This window comes from Ursus maritimus, unplaced genomic scaffold, assembly GCF_017311325.1.
Source record: "Ursus maritimus isolate PB19 unplaced genomic scaffold, ASM1731132v1 scaffold_11, whole genome shotgun sequence".
NCBI lineage: Eukaryota > Metazoa > Chordata > Mammalia > Carnivora > Ursidae > Ursus > Ursus maritimus.
This window is the reverse complement of record NW_024423453.1, coordinates 15,336,902-15,363,661: the sequence shown is the minus strand read 5'-3', so window position 1 is coordinate 15,363,661 and position 26,760 is coordinate 15,336,902. Positions and strand designations below refer to the sequence as shown.

Sequence of the window (26,760 nt, the reverse complement as noted above, 5' to 3'; positions counted from 1 at the left end):
CAGACATTACCAAATATCCCCTGGGGTCAAGATGGCCCCAGACAAGAGCCACTGAGCTAGATTAAGGACGAAAGTTAAGATAATGGTCCTAAAGCACACCAGTATTAAGTGACTTTAAATATATATATTTGGGTTTCAATAATATATATATATATATGGACTTAACAAGTAGCCACCTTAAAGGACACTTTTGCAAGGTCTATTACTATTGTATTATGAATAATATAATTGGAAGTGTCTCACCTTTTAAAATGCAGCAAAAATCAAGAAATCACTCCCTCACATTTCCCACGTACTCCACGCCCCAGCATTGCCTTCTGCTTACCGTGCACTTCCCTTCCTGGACAAACTCCTCCTCATTCTCCAACGCCCAGCTCAGATGTCACATCCTTTTTAAAGAATTCCATGTGTTCCAGTGGCATTTTATGTATATCTTCTATCACCATTTTTGCATTTCATGATAATTATTTATGGGTCTGTCTCCCCAGCAAGGGTGGGAACTGTCTTATTCACTTTTCCACTTGCAGCCGTCCCTCAGCACAGCGCCTGTCACAAAGCTGGTCCACAGTAAATGGCTCAGAGCTGGTTCTCAGCGAGGCGGTATAGAGGCTGAACATTTGCGTTTCCGTCTTCTGCTTCTTATTAACTCTGTGACCTTGAGCAAGTCACTTAACTCTGAAAAATTCAGCATCTTTACCCATAGAGTGAAGATAATGCTATCTGCAACTTGATGGGTAGTGCTGTGATTTAAAAGCACTGAGTTATATTGGCACAAACTGTGGCCTGTGGTGAGCCAGAAAATACGAAATCCATCCCTAGAGTTTTGTAGTTGGGCATTGCAGAGTTTTGACTGAGGACTCCCAGGAGAAATTTTATGCATTATTAATTATTAGATTATGACTACGTGATAATTTCATAATGACTTGCATTAAAATATATTTCTCTTAACTCTACTTCAACTCCCAGAAATATATCCAGTGAACTGCGTTCGGGGCTGGAGGGAAACCTAAAAACTGCCATTATCTGGATATTACTGTTCTTGAGGCCTCATTAGCTCCCTAGGCTGAAGGGGCCTGGTGACAGTGGCGTATAGCCTCGTAAGCTGGGAGCAGCTTGCTATAGGGAAAGCTCAATTACATTCCTGTGATTCATCTGCTCCCTGCATGTTCCCCTGGGAGGCAACTTGGAACAGAAAGATAATGGGTTCTGGGGCCAGATGATCCACTGGTTAGCGTATGATCTTTGACAGGTTGTTTATACTCTCTGAGACTCATTTTCCACAACTTTTAAAAATGAGAGTAATAATAGTAATACCTCTCTCATAATTGTTTTGAAAATGTAAAGAGGTCATTTACAGTGGACTTTTAAGACAATGAAACTACTCTGTATGATACTGTAATGGTGGACACATGTCATTATGTGTTTGTCCAAACCCACAGAATGTACAGCACCAAGAGTGATCCCTCATGAGAACAATGGACTTTGGGTGATTGATGGGTCGATGTAGGTTCATCAGCTGTAACACATGTAGCACTATGGTGGGGGATGTTGATGATGGGGCCTTCCCCTACCCACACGAGTGGAAAATCTCCTCCATTTTGCTGAGAACCTTAAACTGCTCTAAAAAATAAAGTCTATCAAAAAAAATTAAAGGTTATCTGTATAAAACATCTAATACATTCCTGGCTCATAGGGAGTACTTGCCCAATATTAGCTACATTTCATTCACAGATGACAGAGAACATTTATACATCATTCTGCTCTCTATCATGTGGTATGTATCTGACTTGCCTCCTTGCTATCAAAGGTTCTGATGCAAAGAACCATGAACCCATGTCAGAAATTCTTCTGGTATTACTAGTAGGGGTATTATTGCTTAGCCATAATAATCTTATTAATAGCAATATCAATCACAGCAAACATGTATTAAATATTAGTGTACCTGCATTTTTCCAGAATTTCCATCATATATACTAACTCAATAACCTGCAAAGGAAAATTCTATTATTACCCCATTTAACAGATTAATTGAGGTGCAAATGCGTTAATTGTGCAATGTCACACCGTTGAAAAGTGGGGGAACTGGAGTTGAAAAACACAGATACCTGCCATGGAAGGGCATCTTCTCAACCACTGGGCCTCAGGGTGATGGCAGGTCATTGTTTTGGTCACTCCCTCAACGAACACACATTAAACAGTTATTTTGCTCCAGGCACTGACATTCTGAGTGAAGGTGAATAAGACCTACTTGCCGTCCTCGAAGAGCTCACAGTATAGTAGGGGAGACAGATCTGTAGAAATCACGTAATGTCATAAGAATACCAATAGAAGCTGGTGTTAAATACAGCGGAAGCACCAACGTGGCAGGTCTCCGGGACATGTCTTCCGGATAGAGGAAGGGGCACCTTGAATGATTAATTCTGTTTAATATAGATGAACGCCTTGCAATCAATGAGTCCTGAGCAACAGGTGTGGCTGGTCAGACAGAGATAACTCCCGAAAAACATGGCCTGAAACCTACTTGGAGATAATTGAGGTTTTCGTCAATCGCTCAGCCCATTTATCTTTGCAGAAAAAAAAAAAAAAGGTAATAAAATATTCTATGACTTAGAAGCCAGGCGGTTGCTGATATTTGTCCCTAGTATCAATAAAACTGATAAACTGTGAAGCAGGTACTCAACTTGTTTTTTAAAAATTAAAAAGTGCTGTCCTTTGGTGTTTATATCTTCTGGTGAGACTGTATTTTCAGTATTAGACTGCAATAAGGTGATCTCAAGCTTTGTTCTGACCGGAGGAAATTAGACAGAAATGTTTCAGGTTATGTCCTTCCACTGTGAGGCCATCTTCTATGTTTCGTATGCTCGTTTTCTGAATTGTTAGGGAAAATGTGAGACGGCAGGACACTTCAGGAAGGTTGCCCACCAAGTATATTTGTGCTCTTCTAATTTTCACTGATGGCCTGGGAGGGAGCTGTGGTCTCAGAGAAAAAGCCATTATTCTAGGAACGCCCGTCTGTTATGAATGCATTGTGGCTTTCAAGCAATATATCACTTAAAGGACGGAAAACTGGGATGTATACTCAGTGCCTCTGGCTTTCCTTCCATCTGAGGGGAAAAATGAGCTCCCCTGTATTCTAATGTTGCAATTTGGCAAAACAGGCTTTTCCCCCACAAAAAAATTCATGAATTTAGGGAGACTTCTTACTTCGATCTCCTAGGTAGCTGGATTAAAATATGTAGGAGGAGTTTTAAGCATTTAAAAAAAGCCAGTAAGAGAGGATTCCAAGCCTCGTGTTGGAATTATGAAACAAGGTCTTGTTTTGTGAAAGGCGATATTCTGCGGGTCTGCGCTGGTGGCCCTGGGAAGATCAGGGGCTGTCAGGGGACAACAGCGCTGATGGGGGGGGGGGAAGCGATGTGCACAGATGCGTTCTCTTGTACTAACAGACTCTTAGCATTGCAGCAGGGGTTTCAATGATCCAGGGCAGTGCCTCTCAAGCCTTTTTTTTTTTTCCTCTGTCCCAAACCCCTAGCAGACAGGAAATATTTATAGTAGAAACCATTGCAGGTTTGGGGAAGAGGGATGAGGTTGGCAGGAAGGGATGAGGTGGGGAAAGCAAGGCAGTTTTAAAAAAACAAACCAAGCGAGTGGGAATTTACATCCTCAGCTGTGAGGAGCCACCGCTGCTCCAGTGAGAGGTACTCTCCTTTGGAACATCTGTGACGGATGCCACCACCCTCAAAGATTATACTGGTTCAGATGCAGGCCACTCCTACATATCTGTTGGCCTCAAGTTTGTTCTCTGGAATTTCCCAGAACATGGCTGCTATCCCTTCCCCCGTGACTATTCTTCAAATATTTGGAGTCAGATCCCCTCACACTTTTCTTTTCTAGCTTAAACTTCAGCTGTTTTTTTTTCTTGCCCATCCTACATCTCTTCCTCGGGTCCCCACTCTGTGCCAGGTGAAGCCAGGTAATCTGAGAATCAAATCCATGATAGTGTGTCAGCCAGCGGTAATAAGTTACTCTTATATCTCCAATCAGAAAACAGGAAGAGACCTTGGAGTTCAGCTCTACCCAGTTCTGCTAAAGAACTAAAGAATGTCCTAAAGGAACAAAGGGCAAGATATGAATAGGCAACTCACAAAAGAAGAAAGAGAAATTATCAATGTTCAAACTAATAACAAAATGAATGCTAATAAAAACAACAAATGATCACTTTTTTACCTAATAAATTTGTAGATTAAAAAGATCCTCAAAATGCAGAGTTGGCAAGGGTAGAGGGAAATGGGCATACTCCTTCACTGTTGATGACAGTATAAATTGGTATATCCTTTATCCATGGAAAAGAGTGGAGACTTGGTGTCACACACGTTGTTGGTGGGTAAATTAGGACCAAAATGCAAGTTTCTGAACACTCAGCATAGCAGGGTGTGTGCCAGACCACATTCCTTAGAAACATTTTAACAGGCAACAAATCAAAGAGTAACTAACCAGGATAAACTAACAATACAATAAAGAAACCAGCTGTAGCTTTTTGCCTATTTCAACCCACTCCATATCATTTAATTTTACAGAATAAGATCACCCCCAAATCAGTGGGGCTCCCATTTGTTTCTTCTTATTAAGATAACAGTTTGTTACTGTTGTTTTGTTTGATGAAATACACACAAAAAGCGAGCTGCTTTTTCTCTTATTTTGGTTGGTAATATTTTAGCTTCAAAGATGTAATCCTATGGATACAACTAATTTCCAAAATTGAAGGATCCTTAAAGGACCAAATAATATTACGTAGCAGCCATATCATTTAGTAGGAAGGAAGGAGAGAGAAAACAATTCAAAACAATATTATGGGTGTGAATATTTTGCCTGGAAATACACAAAAAGTTCATTTTTCAAAAATAAACCCTTAATTTTAGGATAGTTTGAGATTTATAGAAAAATTGCAAACATAACAAAGAGAGTTCCATATACCCCACACCCAATTTCCCCTATTATTAACATCTTCCATTAGTATGGTATTTATGACACAATTAATGAACTAATATGGATACATTATTATTCACCAAAGTCTTGTTTTTATGCACATTTCCCTTGTTTTTATCTAATCTCCTTTTTTGGTTCCAGGATTCAATCTAGGTTATAACATTACATGTAGTCATCATGTCTTCTTAGGTTATGGTATGTTTGGTTATGGCAGTTTCTTTAACTTTCCTTGTTTTTGCTGGCTTTCACAATTTTAAAAGGTAGTTGATGAGGTATTTTGTAGAAGTCCTCTCAGTTGGGACTTGTCTGATTTTTCCTTATGATTAGACTGGGTTTATGAGTTTTATGGAGGAAGACCAATAACAAATTGTATCAGGAGTATATGCTATCAACATGACTTGCAGCTGTTGATGTTGACCTTGATCACCTGGCTGAGGTGGTGGTTGTCAGGTTTCTCCACCATAAAGTTACTCTTTTTTCCCCTTTTCATAATGCACTCTTTGGAAGGAAGTCACTACTCAATGTAGCCCGCACTTAAGGAGTTATGCTCGATCTCCTATAAGCCATTTTGAGTTAATTTTTGTGAAATGTGTAGGGTCTATGTCTGGTGTTATTTATTTATCTTGCATATGAATGTCCACTTGTTGCAGCATCTTTAAAAACATTCTTTTCTCCATTGACTTGACTTTGTGCCCTTGTAAAAATCAGTCAACTAGATTTATGTGGGCCACTCATGCGACATTGAAGGTTCATTTGAAGGTGATTCTTGAGAAAATTAGTTGGCTTTTATTTTATTTCACTAGTTTGTGTAATTTAATTTTATTGAAATCTTTTATCTCCACATATGTAGTTATCATGGTAGCCTTTGAAAGTGGCGCCTCTTAATAAGAAACAAAAAGTCTTGGGGCACCTGGGTGGCTCAGTCAGTTAAGCGTTTGACTCTTGATTTTGGCTCAGGTCATCATCTCGAGGTTGTGAGATCGGGCTCCATGCCCAGTGTGGAGCCTGCTTAAGATTTTCTCTCTCTCTCTCCCCTCTCTCTCTGCTCCCCCGCCCCCCCACCTTCCCCTTGTGCTCACGTGTACGTGCACTCTCTCTCTCTCAATAAATAAAGAAAATCTTTAAAAACATTTAAAAAAGAAGAAAAAGTCTTTAACTTCAATTTCCTCTTCTGTAGGTAAGATTAGCAGAATGTTAGGGTGAGAAAGGGAATTGAGAAACCCTCCACTCGAACAATATTGTTTGTCCTGTGAGAAAGGCAAGATGCCCATGAATTACTTACTCAAGATCGAACAGCTTGATTAGGCCACTGACCAATGATCAGTGACTCACTGAGTACACCAGCCAGGCCTATCCCCCTACATGGTATCCTGTGTAAACAGAGACTTCTGCCTTTCTAGATCTTTCTCTCCAGTCCCACTAATTCATGGATATACATGCTTCTTAGGTGGCTGAGTAAACATTGCATCATCCACAAAGCTAACCAGAAGGCTAGCCCAGGTGTAATCATTCCGAGAAGCCAGGCTGGTAAGAGCACACACTAATGAGGGAACTCCTGAATTCCTACACCCGGGGAGACAGTTGACTTATTTTTGATCTGTAGCCAAACTGCATTTATAAAACCTCTTAACAACCTTGGAAGGGTTCGCTTCCGGCCACAAATGGAACTCAGTGAGAAAATGTTGGAGTTTTATGTATAATCTACTGCTGTTATTGGAAAAAAATAGCTCAGCGGGCATATCCTGCTGATAATAAGTCAGGAAGATAATTTGTATGTGAAAAAAACGATAGTGCACCTAAGTGTGTGGGTGGGCATGATGTTAGGTGGCTGCTTTGTTCACAAAAATAGACATATGAAGAGATCATGGCTTACTGGATAAATGGAAAGAAAAGATTTTAACTATGAACTTGACATTTTGATTCCACAAAATTTCTTAAATGATGAAGGGGATTTGTAAATCTATGAATATTTAGGTTTGCATGCTAAACAGTGAGATCACAAGATGCATCCTAGTCTTTCATACATCATCCAAAGTGGCAAAAATGGTGTTGGACAGTGAAAGCTAGCTCTGTGAGTTGAGGGCTTCGTTTGACTCTTTCATTAAACTTTATTCAGATCTACTACCGTAACTGTCTTGCCATCTTTCCAAATATATTTGATTCCTTTAAATTTCTCCATTATTGCTGAAGTCATTATAATTAATTATAAAAGCCATCATTTATTAGGCACCTACTGTGTGCCTCATATTATCCTAAAGAGTATTTATGCTCATTATTCTCATGCAAACTTCACAACAATTCTAAGAGATATCTTATATTACGGTCTTCATTTTGCAGCAATCAAGAAAACAATAGTCCTGTAATTTATGTTCAAAAATTGTCATGACTTGTACTTATTGCATCCCAGTCAAAACACCAACTTCCCATGTCCCTGATCACAGCTGGCTAGCCAAGAGATTGAGTCATTCATTAATTCATACTAAGGTAAAAATGATGACAAAGCTTTGATTTATCTGTTTAGAAGAGACTTGGAGAAATCAAATCAAATGTTAAAATTTTCTGGTAGTAAAAATACATGGTTGGGAAAAGAAGTGCAACAGACAGGGAGGGAGTTCATACTGAGGAGTCCACTGTCCTTTCAAGTATATTTCTTTAATGTTTACCTGGTAAGATGGTTAACCGTCTCGTCTGTCAACAAGAATAGAGACTTGTTTTATTTAGAGAGTACTGTTAGAAAAAGTAGAGACCTATATATGTGGTGTAATTTGCAGTCCAAATTATCTACCCAGAGGTGGGATAAATGAATTAACTGTAATTCTGCTGCTAAGAATTCATAGGTGGCAATTATAATAATTAAAGTGTGTCCAGACAAAAGTGCACAAAGGTAATTTAGGTGATGGTTAATATTGAACACTATTTCTGATCAAATTTCACATACTTGTTTTTATTTTCTATTTTTTTTGTCTACCTAAAATTAGACACATTTCTTCTGAGTTTCTAGTACTTGCAGAAAAGCTTTATTGGGAGCATGGCTTCAAGAATACATCTCTGTGCAATTTGGGCTAAATTGGAATGCTCACATTCTCATGGGTTAGGCCATGAGAAAACAGGAAACATTTTGGTGACCTAAATAATTTGAACTCCTAGGGTTCTACATCTCTTTAACCAAAACATGATCATCTATGGCTGTTACAGTAGAAGAAGATGGATAATCTGGATAGCATTGTAACTTAAAGCGAGCGCTCTGGGGTTGGACTACCTGAGTTCAAATTCTAACTCTGCCATTGACTAGTCCTTTGACCATAAGCATTAATTTAACCATCTTGTACCTCAGTTTCCTCGTTTGTAAAGTAGGGGCAATGATAGTACAGTATTTATTTCACAGGATTGTTGTGAGAAATTGAAGAATCACTTAGAACAATGTCTGGCACAAAATTAGCATTCAATAAATGTGAGATACTATCATTGCTAGTTTTTTGATATACGTTGTACTCCCCAGTTCATGTCTATATTTAAACTAATAACATACATTATTTTCATCTGTTTTTCCTGAGTAAACTCAGCATACTTATTTTAATTGTTTTTTGATAACCAAAATATCTGGATTAATATGTCTATTTCTATTTTTTTCTTTATGGTTTTTAATAATTGTTTCTGTCTCCTGGAATGTCTGCTGAGTGTCTCCTGAATGTACCAGACATTGTATTTTAAACATTATAGAGGTTTAGGGGCGAAATTGTTCTCCAAAGAGGCTTTACTCCTTCCTCTGCTAGGGAGCTGACCACTTTAATTCAGTCAAAGATAGACCTGACTACAGGCTGCATTACAGGCTTTTTTTGTCTTTTTAGATCTTATTTTTTGGAACAGTGTTAAGTTTACAGAAAAGTTGAGCAGAAAGTAGAGTTCCTGTACGCCCTCCCCCACGCATGCATAGCCTCCCCTGCTATCAACATCCCTTGCCAGAAGGGTGCCTTTTTTTTTTTTCACCAAGGATGACTCTACATTGACGCATCATTATACTCAGAGTCTGTAGTTTCTGTAGAATTCACCCTAGGTGAGTGAACCCATTCTCTCGGTTTTGACAAATGTATATGACAGGGATCCACCATCAGAGTATCCTAAAGAATAGTTTCACTGCCTTAAACGTGCTCTGTGCTCCACCTATTCATGCCTCCCAAGCCCAGTCCCTGGCAACCACTGATCTTATTGTTGTCCTTGTAGTTTTGTTTTTTCCAGAATGTCATATAGTGCATTTTAGTTTTTGTGAGGTTCTTTTCAATCTCTGATCTATCCCTGTTTCTAGAGAGGAAGCCTCTGCTATAGAGTAAATATTTACGTCTCCCCAAAATTCATATGCTGAAATTCTCACCTCTAATGTGATGGTATTATGAGGTGGGGCCTCTGGAAGGTAATTAGGTCATGAGGGTGGAGTCCTCATGAATGGGAGCAGTGCCCTTACAGAAGAGACCCTGGAGAGCTCCCTCGTCTCTCCCACCACGTGAGGACACAGTGAGAAGATGATTGCCTATGAACCAGGAAGTCAGTTCTCACCAGACACTGAATTTGTCAATGCCTTGATCTTGGACTTCACAGCCTCCAGAGCTATGAGAAATAATGTGTAATATTTTTGTTATAGCAAAACGCCCTCCTAAGATTACACCTGAGGACCTGGGGTGCCCACTGTGAACTTTTCCTCCTGGTGAGTCTTTTGAGACTGCAAAATCTCAGCTGTACTTTTACAGGCGTTTTGATTAGTTTCTTAATATCCTGTTCAGGCAGCATCGGAATTTGGGAAAACAGGTTAAGTGTCAGGCTTCATGTTCCACCCACTGTTCTCACTGGCATCCCAAGACTCATAAGATTCCAATTTTTCTCTCCAGCTCCCAAAACTGCCAAAAATTCTATTGCCTTCTCTGCCTCTTGGTGACCTCCTGCCCACATCCATGGCCTGGTCCTTGGCCTCGTGCCCCGTGCTCAGAGTAGGAAAATGCTATTTTGCCAGAGGAAAAATCAATTGCAGAATGCCAGCTCTCCTCTCCAAGTTTCTTCCTTCTCAGTAATCTTGTTGCTCAAGGCCAAGTTTCCCCAGTTCCTCAATGCCTTCAAGCAGATATTGTTTTGTATACTTTATGCAGGTTTTGTAGCCATTCTTGGAGAGCACTGGCCTTCATCTTGGCTGGAGGTGGCCGTCCTAACATATGTTCCTAATAGATGTTTCTGTATTCCTTAGTTATTCCATTAAGATTAACAATATAAACAGTTTAGCCAAGTAATCTACCTATTCTACAAACCACATGGTTGATTTTATGGATGATTTGTCATTTGCAAGTAAATCTGTATTTTAATTTAGCACGGTGTTACTTTAACATATTCGATCATCTCACGTGCAAACACTTGTGAATATTTCAGTGAATTTTAAAATGAATAATCTGGTGACATCATCACCATATTTGTTTAGTAGATATGAATTTCAACTCACCAGTAGAGATATTGTAAAAATGTAATTTTATTTTTTTGTAAATCAACTTAATTTCAATCTTGGGCTCCCATTTTACTTGGGTGGCAGACACAGTCTCAGTTAATTTGTGGATTTCTCAGTTAATTTGTGTTTAAGTAACAAGGGGCTTACATAGTGCTAAAGCATCAGAGTTGGGAGAGATCCAACGTTCGATGTCATCTGCCCATGAGGTATCCGTGCCATAAGCATCATCCTGTCGCTCCATTCACTGGTCCAGTCTGGCATTTCTTAACCTTCATTCTTATTTATAAGGCCACTTTAGATCCGCTGGCTTTCTCCACTTACCTTGTTTTCATTCTTGAGTGCGCAAGAAACTTTCCCATGCTCCTGAGCCCTTCTAGTGGAATGAAATTGTCCTGACTGTCCAGACACACTACCTGTTTTTTCTATAGGGTTTGCTGCCTCCCTGGAGCTAAGTTCTGAGTCTCTTTTGGATCACTCTTCCAATTCCAGGGGAAAGGTAGAGAGACGCTTCACAGTGTTTTGCCCCAATATTTTGTCTATACTATGAGTCCTTTCAATTTTCCTAAACACTTAAACTTTTGAAACGCAAAATCCAGCAATAGTTTGTTTTCTGTTGTCCCATGCATTCCCTGAAACCATGACAACACATTAGCCTAGCTGGAAAGGGGAAAATGAAATACTGGTGAGAAAAAGAAAGCAAAACATTGGTTAATATTTAAAAAAAATTACTGTACTATATTTATTCAAAAAACTCTTACTTATTGAGCTCCTAATGTATGCCAGGCAAAATGCTGGACACTAGACTGTAATGATGAATGAGATGCAGTCCTCAGCTCAGCTGCCTCCAGAGCCAGCAGGGAACACACACAGAGGAGAAAGAGACAGTTTCAAGACTTCTGGTGAAATACGGCAAAGTAAACACACATTTACTCACCCTCCCTCCCCAAATGGCATAAAAGTGACAGCATAGGGTTGTTGTTAGTTTATTTGTTTGTTTGGCACAAGCCTATAAAGGCAAAAAAAATTGGGAGAGAGAGAGAGAAATACTTATAAGTAGAGGCTATGGCAGCAATGGAATATTGGAAACCAGAAGGCAGATGGACTAGCAGCAAAACTGAATTAACAATGGAAACCAACGCTGGCGGTAAGGAAAGCTGAGAAGGCTGACTGCGCTGCAGGAGCCCAGGAGGATTTAGAAATATCAGAACAGGGGTGCAGGTGGTGCTGACAGTGGGAGGGTTAGTTGCAGGTCTGTAAGAGAAATGAATTGTCAGCCAAACTTCTACTTCCCAGGTGAGAATGTGGTTGAGTCCACTATGGGAAACTAACTAAATACAAAAACAATAACAACAACAACAACAACAAAACAAAGAACAATAAAACAACCTAGCCAGAGCACGCTACAGGGATGTGTACCTGCCTGTTCCAGTCAGGTTCTTTTCTTCCTTTATTTTTAAATATGAGCAGACAACCAAGGGTTGCCAGGCAATTAAGGAAAGCCTATGCCACGACAGAATCAAATCAAACAAACAAGCATCTGAAGAAAGTAGAAATTACGTATGGAGCAGAAGAAAACTTTAAAAGCAAACAAACTTTATAGTTCATATCCCCATGTGGTAGGAAGAAAGAGAGCATCTGGACAACAATAGAAAGGTTACAGAATGAAACTATTCAGAGAACAAAAAAATTGCTCTTCGAAGTTAAATAGAAATTTTTGGAAGAAAGTTTGGAACACAAATTTGAGACAATCTTCCAGAAAGTCAATCAAAAATAAAGAAATGGAAAATGGAAGAGGAAAGGAAAAGATTAGAGTTCAGGAGGCCCATCACTCTAATAAATAGGAGTTCTAGAAAGAAATAATACAAAAAGATAGGGTAGGATACTTTTGAAGAAATAATCAAGAAGATTCCCTGAATAGATGATATGAGTTTGTAGATTGAGAGAGCTCACTTATGCCCTGCATAATGCATGCCACGACAAAAAAATCACGCTAAGGCATGCCACTGTAACATTTCAGAACCTTGGAGATAAAGAAAAGATCCTACAAATTCTCAGAGATTGAAAACATACAGAAGATCCAGAATCAGAAAAGCACCAGACTTCTTACCTGCCCCATGGAAAGCTAGAAGTCAGTGGAGTAATCATTCAAGTTTTAAAACTTTCTACCTCCTTAAGATATTTGCAAATGACTTATCAGATAAAGTACTATATCCAAAATCTACAAAGAGCTTATCAAACTCAACACGCAAAAAACAAAAAATCCAGTCAAGAAATGAACAGAAGGCATGAACAGACATTTCTCCAAACAAGACGTACAAATGGCTAACAGATGCATGAAAAAAAAAAATGCTCAACATCACTTGGCATCAGGGAACTACAAAATCAAAACCACAATGAGATATCACCTCACACTGGTCAGAATGGCTAAAATTAACAAGTCAGGAATCGACAGATGTTGGCAAGCATGCAGAGAAAGGGGAACCCTCTTGCATTGCTGGTGGTAATACAAATTGGTACAGCCACTCGGAAAACAGTAAGGCCGTTTCTCAAAAAGTTAAAACTAGAACTACCCTATGACTCAGCAATTGCTCTACTAGGTCTTTATCCAAAGGATACAAACGTAGTGATTCGAAGGGGCACATGCACCCCAATGTTTATAGCAGCAATGTCCACAACAGCCAAAATACAGGAAGAACCCAGATGTCCATCAACAGATGAATGGTTAAAGAAGAGGTGATGAGTATGTATATATAATGGAATATTACTTGACCATCAAAAAGAATGAAATCTTCCCATTTGCAATGACATGGATGGAACTAGAGGGTATTATGCTAAATGAAATAAGTCAGTCAGAGAAAGACAAATACTATATGATTTCACTCAGATGTGGTATTTGAGAAACAAGGCAGAGGATCATAGGGAAAGAGAGGAAAAAATGAAACAAGACAAAACCAGAGAGGGAGACAAACCATAAGAGACTCTTAATCTCAGGAAACAAACTGAGGGTTGCTGGAGGGGAGGTGGGTGGGCGGATGGGGTAACTGGGTGATGGGCATTAAGGAGGGCCCTTGATGTCATGAGCACTGGGTGTTACATGCAACTCATGACTCACTAAATTCTACCTCTGAAACTAATAATGCAATATATGTTACCTAAATTGAATTTAAATTAAAAAAAGGAAAAAAAAATTTACATCCTTTTCAGAAAAATACTGGAGAATGCGTTTCACAAAACAAGGAAAGAAACCAAGAAGAAGACATAGGATCCAGGAAATAGGACTTGAACCAGGAATGAGGCAGAGGGTTGTCCAGCTAGGTTGACCAATTGTTCCAATTTGTCTGGGCCTGAGGGGGGTGCCAGATATGGGACTTTCAGCTTTAAACTGGGCCAGTCCCTGGAGAATTGGGTTGAGTTGGTCGTCCAATGTCTAGGATAACAGTGAGAAGTATCAAGCAGACATGGAACAACTGGACCAGACAGGAAGGAGAGTATGCTTCAGAAGGGTGGTCTGGAAAATACATTCAAGGGGAAACACCTACATACATACATACATGTGTGTGTATTTCCTGGTGAATTTGAATGTATTAAATATTAAAGGAATTCCTCTTTTGGAGGGGAGTTTAGAGATCAATAAAGGCACATAGGCAATGAAACCAATGAGGGTAGTGGAGACAATAGGGAAAACAAGTTATAGATGAAAGAAAGTGAAACAGGGACATTAACATGGCTCTCCTGTGAATTCTGTTTCCATAATCATGCTAACATAAGCACGGACTATTGGTCCACCTAGAAGTTCTATCTATTGAGATGGACAGTGTGTGTGAAGAAAGCTCATAAATCACTGTCTTCAGTGGTATGGAGTCAATAGGTCCTATCCTAAACAAAGTACATGTTTAAAAACATGGAGGCTAATTCCAGAAAAAAAAAAAAAAGCTAAAAGAGTTGAAAAAATCTACTTCTGAAGAATGGGACTTAATAGTAGGAGCAAGTAAGGGAAGAGACTTTTAAATTTTAAACATATTAAAAAACTTGGCTTTTAGAATTATGAACACAAATATCTTTGAAACAATAATTATTTTTAAGAGAGGTAATTATAGTCAGCTGCTTACATTTTAACTTCATTTATGTAATATTTTATCATTCAGAGTTTTTAATTTTAATGTGGTCAAATGGATTAGTTTTTCTTTTCTGATTTGCTCTTTGATGTCTTAATTTCTTCATGAATATGTATCAAAACAAGGTACAGTGAAAGAATTGTTAGAGTGTGTGTAGTACATATTAATTACAGTAAATTTGAAACATACCAAGAAATACTAAAAATGCTATATATTGATTTTAATTAAAAACATAAGTAACTGGGGCACCTGGGTGGCTCTGTCAGTTAAGCCTCTGCTCTCAGCTGGGGTCATGATGCCAGGGTCCTCGGATGGAGCCCCACAATGGACTCCCTGCTCAGCAGGGAGTTTCTTCTCCTTTAGCCCCTCCCCCCATGCTCTCTTTCTCTCAAATAAACAAACAAACAAATAAATAAAATCTTTAAAGAAAGGGAATAACAATGGTAGTACTATTCTGTGTCTGTAACATTTTATTTATTTTAAAATATGTATAATTAACAAGGTATTAATTGTAACAAGGTTTTATTTTATTTTTTTAAGGATTTACTTATTTATTGGCAGAGAGAGAGAGCACAAGCAGGGGGAGCGGCAGGCAGTGGCAAAGGGAGATGCAGGCTTCCTGCTGAATAGAGAGAAGAAAGCGGGGCTCAATCCCAGGACCCCAGGATCATGACCCAAGCCGAAGGCAGATACTTACACCCAGGTGTCCCTGTAACAAGGTTTTAGTTGGTAGCAAAGCATCGTTTTAAACTTTTCTGCAGTTTGCAAAATCAGCAGGCAGCCACAATACATAGAGGCCAGGCTTTACCACAGCGGAAGAAGGTGCTTGGTGCTAGCCGCACACCCCCCCCACCCACCCCCGGGGCAAAGCACCTAACCCAGACTAGGGGCGTTGGTTAGGAAAGACTTCCCAGAGCAAGGACATGGGAGCTACCACGTTACTGAAACACTAAGGAGCTACAGGTGGGGGGCTGCAGGTAGAGCTGTATTTCCCTATGAAAGTAAGAGGCATTTGTGATACGTGTGTTGGGGAAAAATAACAAAGACCCTACAAACCATGTTCCCTGAGTCTGAATTTCATCCCGAGGTAAGGGTGAGTGGTGTTGAGCGGCGAAAAGCGGATCCTGGGAGACCAGGTGAGGAATCTGGTGTCTGTATTTAATCGGTAGAGGCTTGCATTCTATACAAAATTGTCCCAATCCCCTCACCCCCCTACCCCCGCAATGATGGCTTCTGCCTCGCTGAGCCCAGGGTTTTTGTCTTCTCTGCCTTTCCCTTCGCAGATGGGAACAGCGCGCATCTGTTCCTGAACGCTTTCCCCTTTTGTGGCGTGCAGGCCCCTGGTCTTCTCAGGTCCCGGCCAAGTGTGGCAAATGCTCCCTTTCGGTTCCAGCAGCAGCTCCCAGGGGCCCCTCTGCAGCCCCAGTCCACAACTGTGAAGGCTTCTTCAATATGTTTTTTCCCTTTCTGTCTCCTTTCTGTGCCAGAACCCCTCCTCCTCTGCACGTGTGGGATTGCTGGACGCTGAGTCACCCACGCAGCGCCCGACTCCTGCCCCCTGCCGGCCACTTGTTTGCTGGGCTCTGCCCCAGGGGCCTTTCTGCGGTGTGGAGGGTCCCCTTCCTGTGTCTGCTGTCTGTGCTGAACAGGGCAGTCTCAGAAGTGAGGCGAAGTGAATGCTTTTCTACCCAAATCCAGCTTGTGCTAAGAATCAGTGGGTATTTATTTATCATGGCTCTGGCGGCTGAGGTTTATTTTCCTCAAAGGTCGTTTTTGGAAATATTTGGAAATATTTACTTAGTTTTGCTTGTGTGATGTGAAGGCTCTTTCAATGTGGTGTTCTGAATCCCCTCTCTACACCTTCTAAAAGAGAGGTTATCCTTCTAATGGGGACACGTAAGTAGATTTGGTATTACGCACTATTTTTTAATGCTGTCTTTTTTAGAATGAGGTAAAATTTACATACAGTAAAATGAACATAAGTAAATACTAAATCATGAGTTTTGATAGCTATATACACCCATGAAGTTGTCACCCAAATCAAGATAAAGAACATTTCCATCACTCCCAGGAAGTTTTCCGGTTCCTTCTTTTAGTCAACTTTACCCCTACAGAAACTGCTCTTGATTTCACCATAGCTTAGTTTTCATGTTCCTGAACTTCATGTAAGTGAAATCGGATAGAATGTATCGTCTTGTGCCGTATCTTTTGTTCAACGTGTTTTTGAGATTATTCCATGAAGTTGTGTTTTTTTCTATTGCTGACTACCATTCCATTCCATGAATATTCAATTCATTTATCTATTCTTATTTTGATGACCATTTTAGTTGTTCCTACACAAGTGAATTTAAAAATAAGTAAAATGTTTTTAAAAGTTTAGGACTTTTCTTTATAGTGGAGAGTTTTCTTTATGAAATCAAAATTACATTCCTAACTGATTATCTAGAAAATTGGAATTAAATTCTCTGTTAGATATTCTGTAGTCGTTGATTCTTTGAAAGATAGAAATTTGAATGTAGAGGAAAATGTGTCTTGATGATCCCTCAGTTCCCATTCTGAATCTTTAAAGCCACATTAAATAATAATAGAATTTTGAACTCTTCCTTTGCATGTTACTGTATGATTATTGAGCAGCAAATTCACTCAAACACGCTTTTTTAGAGGTAGGAGGGGCAGAGGGAGAGGAAGAGAGAGAATCCTAAGCAGGCTCCACGCCCAGGGGCTGGATCTCACAACCTTGAAATCCTGACCTGAGCTGAAATCAAGAGTCCCACGCTTAACTGACTGAGCCACCCATGTGCCCCCACTCAAGCACATTTTTTAACACAATTATTTTTCCTGTGTTTCAAAATGAATGTGGAGAAATAAAACAATTCATAGGTATCATTCAAAAGCAGGGTGAAGCTTGAGGTAGAAATACCGAGCCCCTTAAACTTGGAACTTGGGTCTAGAATTTCATTTATGTTGAGCTCTGTAACTAAACTATTCGAATTAGTCATCTGTTGCTGTGTAACAAATTACCCCAAAACTTAGTGGCTTAAAACAGCAAATAATTTTTTGGTCTCATCATTTCTGTGGGTCAGAAATTTAGGAGCTAGTTAACTGGGTAGAGGTGGCCCAGGGTCTCTCACGAAGTTGCTGTCCAGATACCAGGACATATGCTTAAAAGGAACATTAAGAAAGAAAAATAAGAGAAAAGATGCTTACAGTGGGTCTTGAAGGAGGAATAGGAGTTCACCCTCTGAACTAAGAGAATGTAGGGGAAGGTAGAGGCAGGCAGGCAGATAACAAATGCAAAATCAGGAACTTTTAAGTAGTTTGTTAGCAAGAAAGCAGAAGGTGGGAGTAAAGCTGGAGGAAAAGTTCAGGAAGGTCAATATGCACATTGCTAAAGAATTCTGACTATTTTCCACAAGCAATTTGGATCTGCTAAAAATCTATTAATTTTCAGCATGGAGTAACACAATCGAATTTGCATTTAGACGGTAAATTAGAGGAGAAAGTAAGAGGCTAGTAGAAGACTATTGTAATAGCAAGTGGGGAGAGGGAGCCAATATAAGACAAGGAGAGCTGTTATTAGCATCTGCCCCCTCACATGTGGTGGTGGATGGGGGTGGTGAGGGAAAGTGAAGGATCCAGAAGTGCTGCTAGGAGTCTGCGTGAGTGATTGACACTGATGTCTTTGACCAGGGCAGGGAATGTGAAAGGAAGAGTTAATCTTAGAGGAAAAATGATGAGTTAGTTTTGGGCATGTTGGTTTTGAGTTAGCTTTAGGATGTCCTGGTAGAGATATGAGTAGCAGACAGGTAGATAAATGTATCTAGAGTTCACTTGGCGATTCAGAAGTGTAGTTGGCGATGGACAGGCTGCTGCAGCCTGGGTGACACTGGAACAAATGGAACACGGAGCTGTGGCTCAGCAAGAAATCCCTTATACAGATCAGTGGTTCTCAACTGGGGACAATTGTGCCCTGCAGGGGCCATTAGCCAATGTTGGGAGATATTTTTGTTTGTCACAGTGTGTGTGTGGGAGGTGCTCCTGACAAATAGGGGTAGAGGTTGGAGAGGCTGCCAGACGTCCTACAATGCACAGGACAGCTCTCTCTTCCCCCCACAGCAAATAATTATCCAGCCCAAAATGTCAGTAGTGCCATGGTGGAGGGGCGCCTGGCTGGCTTCGTCAGAGGAGCATGTGACTCTAGATCTCAGGATTGTGAGTTCAAGCCCCACCTTGGTTGTAGAGATTACTAAAAAAATAAATAGACAAACTTAAAAAAAAATGGTGCCATGGTTCCAAAACCCTGATTTACAAAAATGATCTCTTCTAGGATATTCTCCACTCGATCATGTGATTATAATGGTGAGTGTGACTAGGGTCTGTGACCTTGCTGGCCCAATCAGATTTTTCCAAGTTGAACTTGGGAAAGAAGGCTTTTGTAGAGCTGGAAGAATGTGATCCTGAGGTAATGGTAGTCATGTTCTTGCCACAGGGAGAAAGCTGGTGTATGAGTGAGAAAAATGAGAGAGAGAGAGAGCTGTGCACATGTCATCTGTCATACTTCCCATTTATTGGCATTTCTGTTTTTTTTTTTTTCCCTCCTATGAACTTCATGTGGGAGTGAAGTTTCCTGCTTCCATAAAGTTAAAGCTACAGCTTACTTCCCAAGCGCCTTGAGGTTAGAGAGGGCATGCGATTAGGTTCTATCTGTCAGTACCGACCACGGGAGACTGATTCAGGAGAAGGTAACCTTGTCAGGGCTGGGTTGGGCCTGCCCTACTCAGCCTCCCTTGGCTCCTAAACACTGTGTATAGTTGCCGAGCAACTGTGCATCTCATGGGAAAATTGTGGACTAGGTAGCAGGCTCATGATAGTGGCAGAGAAAAGAAATCACCCAGAGCTTAGTGGTTAGATCCGTGTGGTTTGTCAAAGGGAAAGATAACGTGCTGTGGTGTCACAGTGATATGGTTGGATCAATCTGGCAGGACCTCACCCTAAATAGACAAAATGCTATCACTACGAACCCAGGCATGTCTCCCATGAGGCCTAGGGACATTTGAGAAGCCACCCCTCCCCCAACATCTCCCAAATTGATGTCTCCTGGTATGTTTTGCATCTTCTTTATGTTATTTTACTATAACTATCAAATTGATGCAGCAACATGCTTCTTTTTGCCAAGGCTCTAACTCAGTTGAATCCTGGGTTCGGTTAAGAAAAGAAAGGCCACTCTGTTTAATACAGTTATGAAAAGCTTAATATAGGGTATTAGTGGCTTCACCAACTGCTAGAAAGACAGCAATGCAGATCAGGGAAGCCACCACTGAATACCTCAGTCTGGAAGTGCCAAAGACAGTAGGGGTTCTCAAGAGCTTGCCAGAAAGCTGCCACAGTCCTCAGAAAGTCCACTGTCTTGTTCTGCAGCCCTGTCCTGGGAGCCACCAGTTCACCAGACCTTTTCAGAAACTTGCTAGAAATTTCATGTCCGGCCCATGCCTCTGAGTGCAACTCTCACCTCTGCTGTTTTCCAAATCTTGGCAAATTCTTCTCACGGACAGATTCTAGCAAGGGATTCTGGGGAATGTAGTTCCAGGCTCTTCATCCTGTAGAGCAGAGACCTTGTGAAAAGGTGTGGACGGTGCCCACCACTCCAGTAGTGTGCACGGTGTGACTGTGGTATGACCACTTCAGCAAGGTAAGGACACAAATGTTCCACGGAATCTACCTTCTGAGATCTTGGCAGGGTAGTGTGGAGAGATCAAAGCTTGCAGAGGCAATAGGGCCAAGGTTCTAGCAGGTTCGTTTTATGCACAGCATTACTTTGCCAGGGGTAACTTCTTCATTGGAGAAGTCGACAGTGTGATTTGGGCACTGTCCAGCCTGCGTGCCCACCAAGGATGATTTCCTAGTCTTGCCAGACATTGTCCCAAGGTGCCTAAAATCCTTTAATAATTCTTTGCTTATGATAGTTAGAATGGGTTCTTATTTTTTATAGTTAAAGATCTTCCCAGACACCTTAAAAAAATCCCTCTTCCTAAGCTGGTTTGAGTTGGGTTTCTGTCTCTTGAAACTAAGAAAGTCCTGATTTAAACAGCTTTGTTAATTTGGGCTGAGAGGAAGAAGCTAGTGGAGGGAAAAGATTTAAATATAGGTAAGAGTAAGATCATAATCCTGGAGAATGAACCTCAGGGAGGAAGAGGATACTCTCATCCTCTGAGCAAGAAGGGAAGTAAGAAAGGTGTGAACACGATACATTTGTAGGAGAAGGATGAGAATTCAGGGCAAGTAGGCCTGTTGAGCAGGAATTAAGGCCATCTGCTGGGAGAAATGTGAAGGCTAGGTTCTTAAGGAGAACAGTGAAAGACTAAAATCAATATCATGCCAGGTGGAGAACGAGCGGAGCAAAGACATATTAAAGGGTTGCTAAGAAATGCTGAGGGTCCCACTGAGACTGATAACCCCAAATCTGTTGCAGGGCCAATCTGTGGTATGATTGTTTGTGTCCAATGACACTCAGCAGCCCACATGTGGGTCAGGTCAGTGGGGTATGTGAAGACAGTAGACTGGACAGAGAAGGGTGGGGATAATGACAAGATGGTGGCTGTTATGACTATTGACTGGCTGTGACTGTCGGCTGGGAGCTGGACAGAGGAGACAGTGGAAGCAGGAGAAAGGTTGGTAGGCTGGGTGAAAAGAGAGGAACTAGAGATTTGCATGATGTCCAAGAGTAATAGGAGACGCAGCTGGAATGGTGTGAGAATGTGGAGGACAGGAGGAAGATGTCAGGGAGTGGGGATTAGATTGGAAGATTTTAGAGGACAATGGCAGTGTCTGGGGTGTGAGGGTGACTATCACAGCATCCCTCAGAGGGTGAGTCCTCTCCCTCCCCTTTCTCAGGCAAAATCCCTCCTCAGTTGTTCTTCCCGAATGTTCATTCTCATCTTATCCAAGTAATAAGATTGCATAAAGAGGGGGAAAAAAAAGGAATATTGTTGTTCCATCCATCACATGCTTTGATTCCTGTTAGGCTGACTGCCAGGACAGGCACATATTCATCCTGCAAAGGCTTTCCTTGTATAAGCCTACATCCTACCCTCTTCCCTCTACCCGAATGTGAGCAGACTGTGCCCCCTCACTTAGCCTGTTAGACAGAGTGCTCTAACTGGACAGAGCCTGTGTATCTTTTTTTTTTTAAGTCACTGTATACTTAGTTAATATGTATGCCATGGTATGACAAAATAAATTTGTTGAATGAGTGAAGAAGAACCCCAGATAAAGAAACCAATGCTGAGAGGACCATAAACTGACCCCAGGAGGGGGAGTGGGCTGGGGCTGGGGGGTGAGTGCTGAGAAATTGGAAAGTCCTGCAGCAGTGGGGCAAAGGATTCATGGGACTTAATTTTGGTTTTTGAGTGGGTTGGGTGGGGACTGAATCATCAGCATGGAAGATGAGGGTGGGGTTTAGTGGTGAGAGTTTTTTGGAAGGAGAATGAGGGATGAGAAATTAAAACCAGTCTTCCTGTTATTTTTAGGCATTAAATAAATGAGCTCATCTAATCCCAACCACCACCCCATATTAGGAAAAATCCAATCATTGTCCAAGGTCACACACTAGTAAAGTCATAAAACAAAACTTTATCCACCCAGGAACAAGTCCTCTCCAGAATTCAGAATCCTTGTTTGAGAATAGTATCTATTTCTCTGGAAAAATTCTCTTCCAAGGTTTCCTTTTAACTTTTTTCAATCTTCTTCATCATTCTGAATATCAATGATTTGCAGTTAATAGCAACCATTGTTAAACATAAAAACCCCCACAGCACACCACAATGGATTCATTCATCTGTTCACTCATTCTTTCAAAATATTCAATGTGCAGCTACTAAGTGCTGGGCACCATTCTAGGTGCCTGGATTCAGCAATAAAAGAGAAAAAGAGAGTCAGGATGCGTGTGCATTTATACGTAGGCTGAGTATTTTTACTGTTTGTTATTGTTCATAGCTCTGAAGGTTTCAATCAAGCTTAAAACATTCTGTCTGAAAGATTCCTATGAGAATCTTGTTTACCTAATTATTTATCTAAGACCTACATTCCAGTCTCCTGCTATGAAAGTTGATTTACATTTTACTGGATAAATACAAATATTGTTTGGAATAAAAACAATGGAAGGACATCTAAAGCTAAACATCTCCTGGGGAGTCTCTGCTTTTAATTTCTGGTGTGCACAGGGATCTCAATAAGGGGAGATTAAAGAGTCTGCTAATAATTTAGCACTGTTGGCTCAGGACAAGGTTCTGAACGTCCATCGACCTATTTTCCCCTAAGGACACTACAATCACTTTAAAGAGCAAGGATGGAGAGCCACCAGAATGCTGGCTGCATCCCAGTGTCACTGCTGGAATGTCGAAGTGATGGGGAAAACAGGGCAAAATCTGCACCTCCTCTTCTCACCCCAAGATGCTCATGGATGGATGAGCTGAAGCCAGGTAGGTGGCTTGAATTAAATTCTAAGTAGTGCTTCTGGTATCTTTGGCACCATCCGTTGGGGACTGTGGAGGCCTGTATGTGGAGCAGAGTCTAGTTTAGCTATATGTCAATAGGGGCCACAGATGGAAGACTCTGGATGAGGGAGAAGAGGAGGCGGAAGGGAGATGGTACTGGGAATCATCAGGTTGGTTCCCAAAATTTGGGGGCTGCCAGGCGTGAAACGGCTGGTGATAGGACAGGCTCTGCTGCAGTAGAGCAGTGGGACCACAGGAGGTTAATTTTGTTTTCATTGTGAGAGTGGGGGGTGAGTCATTAGAATAGGAGCTGAGAATCATAACATTTTTGGAAGGAGGAAGAACCATGGAGGAATGAAACCGATCTAACCAATTGTTAGGCATTTTCACAAATTAGCTCATTTAATCCTAACCATCACTTTAGATAAGGAAACCTAGGATCACACACCTGGTGCACAGCACAGTGGGGATTTGAACCCAGTACTCCCTGACGTTAGCGGACGTGCTCTTTTCAGCTCTAGTCAGAGAAGGAGGGCATTCCTGCTTTCCCTGGTATCTATCCTCTACCTTCCTGCTTAGGCATTCTCTCATTTCCTCTGCTCATTGCAATTCATGTTCCTGTCTTCTCTCTTCCTTCTTTAAGTAATTACAATTTGCAGCAACTAAATTTATTTAAAAAAACCAATTTTATTTAATTTTTTAAAAAGATTTTATTTAGAGAGAGAGAGAGCATGTGTGAGCAGGGGGAGGGACAGAGGAGAGGGAGAGAGAGAAATCTCAAGCGGACTCTGCACTGAGCGTGGAGCCTGATGCAGGACTCAATCTCACAACTCTGAGATCATGACCTGAGCGGAAATCAAGAGTCCAACGCTTAACCAACTGATCCACCCAGGCCTCCCTAAACAAAATCAATTTTAAAATCAGACTAGTTGAAAATTTTATAATCTTTTAAAACACAAGACTCCCACTCTTCTAAAATTAGGGAAAAGTTGTCTTGTACTTACTTACACAAAGCCTATTACTCATTTTTCTCTCTCTCTTTATTGATCATTATGTTTAAGGGACACAGTAGGTCAATGGATACATGATTAAAATATTAGGGTTGGCATATGTAGAAACTGTAACACAAAGAAGCCTAGTGACTTGTTAGAATAAAATGGCTGTTTCCTGAATGATCCAAATAATGGAGGGGAAGAGTGAAAGTGGGAAAATCGAGTTTCAAAAGTTTGTTTATAAATCAGTTATTCGACATTTGGTATATTTCCTCAATGGAAAGAAAATTTTAGATAGGAATGCCATCTGATCATCTCATCGGAAAATAGCTGAAATCTATTATTTGTACCCAAGGACAGTACAACAATCAACCCCAAATTATGCAATAGTTAAATTTAACACACTATAAAGACAACACACTGAGTGAGAAGGATTTTAATTTTAGATGCATGAAAGAGAAGCTTAATTAGGAAGATGAACGCGTTAACTGGAGGGTCTGGTAGAGATTCTGAGGATGACTTTTGGACACTGATCAGGGAGTTTTGGAAATGGATAATGGATATTTGTTTTTAAGAGATAGTAAAGGAAATTTTCTGAGTGCCCATTATTTATTATACCCAGGAGTTTAAAAAAATCGGTCATTCAAAATCCATCAATTAAATATTCCATTCAAAGCAGCATCTAAGTGGCAGTTCCTCTTTACGCACTTTTCACTCCATGCACAAAAAATCACTTTCCTTCTTTTGGTTTTGCTGTCCACCCAAAGAGCGATCATCCTTTCTTTTCTTCATTGCCCAATAAAATATCCTCCCTCAAAGCCTAATTCAAATGTCATATCAATTTTTAGAATCTCCTGACAAAATATTAGCAATCCCTCCTCTGAAACCAGTTGCATTTTGATTGCATTTCTTTTATGATGTACAGTTTGTCTCCTGTTTTAGTTTTGGGGTGCCCAGTAAATAGTTGTCAAATACAATTAAATGGTAATAATTCAGGTTTCTCCTCAAGAAATGACTTCAGACCACCTTTGCAAAATAATGTTCCCAACACCCCCAATCCCTGGCCCTGCTTTATTTTCTTATAGCACGGATCATACTGGACAAAATGGATATTTGTTTATTGCCTGTCTCCTCTACCAGAATCTATGACCTACTTTGTTTCATTTCCCCAGCACCTAGAACTGTGCCTGGTCCAGAGTAGGAGTTGAATAAATCAATGTTAACTGGAAGCGAAAGAAAACACCAACTGAGATATATCAAGACACTGGATCTGATCATTCATTAGTTCTGTCAGTACTTGGCTGCAGGACACAGGAGTCATTAACCCATGATGGGCATTTCCCTATAGAATCAGTAAGATTGTTAGGTCTGATGTCATTTCTTTACTCTGAGAGTAGGAAGTGAGAGAGGCAATGAATAAATGGAGCGCAGGTAGATGTGTATGGGAAAAAGAATGCTCTAGGCCAGTACAGGAGCTCCTCTTGGTGAAGGGCAGAAAGAAAGCACAGAGCATAAGTGAGGACAGAAAGATTCAGAGAAAGGGCTGCCTTCAGGTGCATGGCCCTGTCAAGAGTGCTCGGGGAGCTGTGAAGTGGAAAGCTGGTGGCCACGCAGAGATGTTGGGCTGCTTGAGAAGAAGCTCCCAGAGAAGAGGAAAGGCAAGCTAAAAGGGGAGGGTATGTGTATGTTGCAAGCTCCACATACTTTTCAATTTTGCCTTCCTTTCCAGTAAACAACTGCTCTGCTGTGACTTTGTCAGGGCCTGATTACGCCCGTGGCTCCCATGTGAAAGCAAACGAGATGTTCCATACCAAGAATCATATTAGTTCTCCATTTAATTTGACGACTTCTTTATTCCCCAAAGCAGACTAGATTCGAATCTCGTATCCTGAAATCTCCACAGAACTGCTCTTCTCATCTGAGAGAATGTGATCTTGCCTCGTGTTGCAAGCTTCTCCTCTTGCCTTGTCGCTGTCGCTGCCCTGGTGCCTCTCCTCCCCCACACCAGGAGGCCTATGAAGGGCACTGTCTTTGCTTTCTCTGAATCAGCCTAGTGCAATATCCTGGAGTCAGTCTCTGTCTCTCACTGTCTCTCTGTCTCATATGCTTACATATTTCATACTCATACTTAATATAGAGTATACCTCAAATTTAAGTTTCAGTAAAGTTCAAGGCTGGTTTGTAAAATAGGAACTGACCCAGGCAGAGGTTTTGAAATTTCCTACATAAGCTACCAAAGGGCTATATACATTTCAGAGAGGGCCCTCTAAGAAGTAACCACTGGCACTTTGTTTGTTCGTTTACTTAAAAACACACTTGGGAAATGGCCCCCAAAGCTGCACTCTTTTTTCTATACCGTGGTCAAAGACGCACTGTCCTTGGCTGCAGTGACTGTCTTGTCTCGCCTTGCAAAAAGTCGGCTACGCCAAGCTACATAGGAGCAGCTCTGTGAGGCCACCGTTCCTGCGGCCACGGAAAGAGGAGAAGACCCAGAGACTCAAAACCCAGAGTTCTGACAGAGTCCCCACGCCCTTCCCGCTGCGCGAGGACAAGGCGGTCCCACGGTCCCTTCGGGAGCGACGACTTCTCCCGCTTCCAAAGCAGCGGCAGCGCGGCCCCACCCAGGCTGCGGGGACTAGGACGCGCGGCGCCCCACGCAGGCGCACTGAGGCCGGGGAAGGGCGGGGCCGGCT

At 41.1% G+C, this 26,760-nt stretch overlaps 1 long non-coding RNA gene across 2 annotated transcripts; it reads left to right on the top strand.

Moving 5' to 3' along the window:
* The first annotated feature begins 16,212 nt into the window (after positions 1 to 16,212).
* Positions 16,213 to 26,737, top strand: LOC103661796. Of its 2 annotated transcripts, XR_568270.2 has the most exons (4): positions 16,225 to 16,297; positions 16,406 to 16,479; positions 22,900 to 23,060; positions 26,456 to 26,737. It is a non-coding gene; the product is annotated as an uncharacterized LOC103661796 (long non-coding RNA). The 2 variants fall into 2 exon arrangements; XR_568269.2 differs by lacking the exon at positions 16,406 to 16,479 and having other exon boundaries at positions 16,213 to 16,297.
* The last annotated feature ends 23 nt before the right edge of the window (positions 26,738 to 26,760 follow it).